Raw genomic sequence first — 5,000 nt, forward strand, 5'->3', positions numbered from 1 at the left:
CCCCAACGCCAGCGCCTCTGCCGCACGAAGTCGTGGACCGGCAATCACTCCACCTGCACCCGTTCGTGCCCCACCCCAACCGCCCAACTCGCAACTCCAGCGGATGCACGGCGGACTTTGCTCGCACTCGCAATGTGCAATCCACCCCTATAACGTGCGTTTCATGAAGAGTTATGTCCAATATGCGACATTCCCGCCGTCCATATACATGAGCTGCGAGCTGTACCACGTACGAGCTACAGACGCGATCGCGTTGCTCTCTGTACGAATGCAGATGCTCAGCGGCAGCTAGGAGGCGCTCCATCCATTTCGGTACCGGTGAGCGTTGCACTCGCAGTCGCAAAAACGTACGGCAAGTATATTACTCGGAAGAGTCAATGACAGTCCAAGCCCCCCTGCGTGGGAAGAGTCTTCCTAGGCCATGACCCACCGGAAGGGCGCAGCGTCCCCCACCCCAGACATGTGACGTCACACTATCGGTATTGACGACTAGACTGATTCCTTATAATCATTTGCCATACACCGGTGGAAGCTGCCGAGACGAGTAACTACATGGCGGCCTCGCCGTGTCACTAATGTACAGAGATACAACAGTTTCGACTGGAACCGGATGAAACGTATACACGGCGCTGATTAGTAATAGATAGAGCCATCAAAATACAGATAATGTATACAACTGTCCGTATACATGCTGAAAGACTCTGCTCACAATCACAACCACACGTCAGCCAGACACTCTTATCACGCACTACTCTCTGCCTGTAACAGGCACAAAGACAATATGTAAGCACCAGCATGGAACAACACCCAGTGCATCCTCTCCGCCACATTAGACAATCCACACTATCATAACCAGACCGGGAGGTCCACTCACAAAACAGAATACCCCACCCTTCCGACAACCACCATTGCTCAGCTAAGCCACCAACACCCACACATGTCCTACACAGGGGTACACCCAACATCACAATACTGCCTCCTGTCACAGCACACAAACAATGGCAGGAATGAAAGACACAGGTCTGCCACAAGCATGGAATCAGAGCGCCGCCTGTCATGAGCCAAAGGTGCATCCTGACGTGGCAAATCAGATGATGCCGCAGGCATCCACTTACTATAATCACAATCAACAAACCGGCCGCCGCCGCCGCCGCCCCCCCCCCCCCCCAATACACCTTTCCTTACAACAATGTGTACCTTAACCTAACCCACATTGTACCTTAACCCAACCCACATTGTACCTTAACCTAACCCACATTGTACCTTAACCTAACCCACATTGTACCTTAACCTAACCCACATTGTACCTTAACCTAACCCATATTGTACCTTAACCTAACCTATATTGCGCCTTAACCTAACCCACTTTGTACCTTAACCTAACCCACATTGTACCTTAACCTAACCCATATTGTACCTTAACCTAACCTATATTGCGCCTTAACCTAACCCATATTGTACCTTAACCTAACCTATATTGCGCCTTAACCTAACCCATATTGTACCTTAACCTAACCCACATTGTACCTTAACCTAACCCACATTGTACCTTAACCTAACCCATATTGTACCTTAACCTAACCTATATTGCGCCTTAACCTAACCCACATTGTACCTTAACCTAACCCACATTGTACCTTAACCTAACCCATATTGTACCTTAACCTAACCTATATTGCGCCTTAACCTAACCCATATTGTACCTTAACCTAACCTATATTGCGCCTTAACCTAACCTATATTGCGCCTTAACCTAACCTATATTGCGCCTTAACCTAACCTATATTGCGCCTTAACCTAACCTATATTGCGCCTTAACCTAACCTATATTGCGCCTTAACCTAACCCACGTTGCGCCTTAACCTAACCCACGTTGCGCCTTAACCCAACCCACGTTGCGCCTTAACCTAACCCACGTTGCGCCTTAACCCAACCCACGTTGCGCCTTAACCCAACACACGTTGGGCCTTAACCTGCTCTGTAATTGTCATACGACGCGTTAAATTAGTGTAGTGTTGCCTAACTGCAACCCCCGCAATATAGTTTGCTACTCGCACTGCCCGGTCCCCAGAGTATCGCTTCATGTTAAACACCTTGCAGCTATACACTGTAATGCGGACGGCAGCAGGACGTACATGCTCAATGCCCTTCGCAGTTGTTCATTGGCATTCGCATGGCGAAGCACAGCCTACGTTGTGGTACGGCTTGTGTCAACTGTCCGCTGATGTTGTACGTCCAAATCACACACTGTACTGCACATTGGTCCTCATGTACTGAATGATACATCGTGGTACATGTGTGACCGTACCACGACTGCGCCAACAACGGCGAACCATACGGTCCAAATATTGTGCACTCAGCTACGTGTCGTCTCCCTATAAGAGCTGGATTGCAGTATGGTATGCCGTGGATGGCGATCAGCATGAGCCGTCTGTTGATGTAGTGGCGCGTGTTGTCAGACGTAGTCGTCTCTTCTCACACACCGTGATAGCATGGTGCACTGCGTTCCACATCTGCGACATGCGACAGAGGCCGGTTGACAGTCGTTCGCGCAATGGACATCGCATACGTACGGGGGCCACCTTCCACGTGTTCGCGAAGCGTGCACATGTTGTTGCGTGTATGTGGGCAGACATAGTGTGTCGTGACACCTGACACAGGCATGCAACAATCGTTGAATTTGCAAATGGCGATGGACGTCTACGTTTGCTGGTGACGTTACGCAAATGAAGAACTGGTAAACCGTTGTGGTGCGGTTGTTCTCGCTAGAGGTGAATCAGTGATGGCGACGATCGGTTGAGCTACCAACCGGTTGTTTCAGCGATACCCACCATGCCCACGAACGTGAATGGCGTGTGGGTGTGAAGCGATACGCGGCGGTGGCTGGGTGGGACCGTCCCCGGCCGGTGAGGGGGGGCCTCCCGGCGTGCTGGCCGCGCGGTGCGTGGGCGCACGCGCTACAGCCGGCTGGTGGGGGCGGCCAGTGGCAGGCGCGCCGGCCGACGGAGGCGGCAGGCGGCGCAGCTGCGCGCCGGCGCACCCTGCACGCGGCGCCGTGCGGCCAAAGTAGGTCCTCGCGGGCCCGGTGCGAAGCGCGGTGGACATCTGCAGTGTGCTGGTCCGATTGAGGACTGTGTGCGCTGAGGATGCGCCGCCGCCCGGCGCTCGGCGCCGCGACGCCGTCTGCTGCTCGGTCGCCTCTGCGGTTCTCGCAGGTGGATTGTATCGCAGCTGTGCGGACGTGTTGGCGCGTGCGCTGTGCTGGGAGAGTTCGCTTCGGCACCCAAGTGGGGCTTTTGTCCTTCTGTGGCGCTGGCGTTGGAGCTGCCGGCCACCGTAGGTGGCGCGTGTTGTCTCCCGCCGGCAATGCCACGACAGCACGCTCCCGGGCCTCTGTCGGCAGCGGCAAGCTCAGTTGGGAGCACGGGTGGTCGCACCTAAAGCGTCTACTCGCCAAACTCCGGGCGATTGCGCCTCTCTCGAACCCGACCAAGTACTTAGGACGGCGCTGCGCGCCGCCGGGACCTGAGAGGGTTTCGAGGTGTATTGTGCAGGGGAGCTCAGCCTCCTCCTGTTTGCAGAATAATTGAGCGGACGCTTGCGTGTTCGCGCGGGCTCCCGGGACACACTCCCGGGCGGCCGGCTGCTCAGCTCTAGTTGACGCAGCTCCCTGGTTGATCCTGCCAGTAGTCATATGCTTGTCTCAAAGATTAAGCCATGCATGTCTCAGTACAAGCCGCATTAAGGTGAAACCGCGAATGGCTCATTAAATCAGTTATGGTTCCTTAGATCGTACCCACGTTACTTGGATAACTGTGGTAATTCTAGAGCTAATACATGCAAACAGAGTCCCGACCAGAGATGGAAGGGACGCTTTTATTAGATCAAAACCAATCGGTCGGCTCGTCCGGTCCGTTTGCCTTGGTGACTCTGAATAACTTTGGGCTGATCGCACGGTCCTCGTACCGGCGACGCATCTTTCAAATGTCTGCCTTATCAACTGTCGATGGTAGGTTCTGCGCCTACCATGGTTGTAACGGGTAACGGGGAATCAGGGTTCGATTCCGGAGAGGGAGCCTGAGAAACGGCTACCACATCCAAGGAAGGCAGCAGGCGCTCAAATTACCCACTCCCGGCACGGGGAGGTAGTGACGAAAAATAACGATACGGGACTCATCCGAGGCCCCGTAATCGGAATGAGTACACTTTAAATCCTTTAACGAGTATCTATTGGAGGGCAAGTCTGGTGCCAGCAGCCGCGGTAATTCCAGCTCCAATAGCGTATATTAAAGTTGTTGCGGTTAAAAAGCTCGTAGTTGGATTTGTGTCCCACGCTGTTGGTTCACCGCCCGTCGGTGTTTAACTGGCATGTATCGTGGGACGTCCTGCCGGTGGGGCGAGTCGAAGGCGTGCGACGCGCCTCGTGCGTGCTCGTGCGTCCCGAGGCGGACCCCGTTGCAATCCTACCAGGGTGCTCTTGAGTGAGTGTCTCGGTGGGCCGGCACGTTTACTTTGAACAAATTAGAGTGCTTAAAGCAGGCAAGCCCGCCTGAATACTGTGTGCATGGAATAATGGAATAGGACCTCGGTTCTATTTTGTTGGTTTTCGGAACCCGAGGTAATGATTAATAGGGACAGGCGGGGGCATTCGTATTGCGACGTTAGAGGTGAAATTCTTGGATCGTCGCAAGACGAACAGAAGCGAAAGCATTTGCCAAGTATGTTTTCATTAATCAAGAACGAAAGTTAGAGGTTCGAAGGCGATCAGATACCGCCCTAGTTCTAACCATAAACGATGCCAGCCAGCGATCCGCCGCAGTTCCTCCGATGACTCGGCGGGCAGCCTCCGGGAAACCAAAGCTTTTGGGTTCCGGGGGAAGTATGGTTGCAAAGCTGAAACTTAAAGGAATTGACGGAAGGGCACCACCAGGAGTGGAGCCTGCGGCTTAATTTGACTCAACACGGGAAACCTCACCAGGCCCGGACACCGGAAGGATTGA

The 5,000-nt window shown here is 53.7% G+C and overlaps 1 non-coding gene across 1 annotated transcript in view; it reads left to right on the forward strand.

Moving 5' to 3' along the window:
- The first annotated feature begins 3,667 nt into the window (after positions 1-3,667).
- LOC126433745 (small subunit ribosomal RNA) overlaps positions 3,668-5,000 on the forward strand; it is a 1,910-nt gene continuing 577 nt past the window's right edge. Inside the window, exon 1 of the ribosomal RNA XR_007578723.1 lies at positions 3,668-5,000. This exon is cut by the window's right edge and continues 577 nt beyond it. This is a non-coding gene — a ribosomal RNA (small subunit ribosomal RNA).

The sequence above is a fragment of the Schistocerca serialis genome, unplaced genomic scaffold, assembly GCF_023864345.2.
Source record: "Schistocerca serialis cubense isolate TAMUIC-IGC-003099 unplaced genomic scaffold, iqSchSeri2.2 HiC_scaffold_1173, whole genome shotgun sequence".
In the NCBI taxonomy this organism is placed as follows: domain Eukaryota; kingdom Metazoa; phylum Arthropoda; class Insecta; order Orthoptera; family Acrididae; genus Schistocerca; species Schistocerca serialis.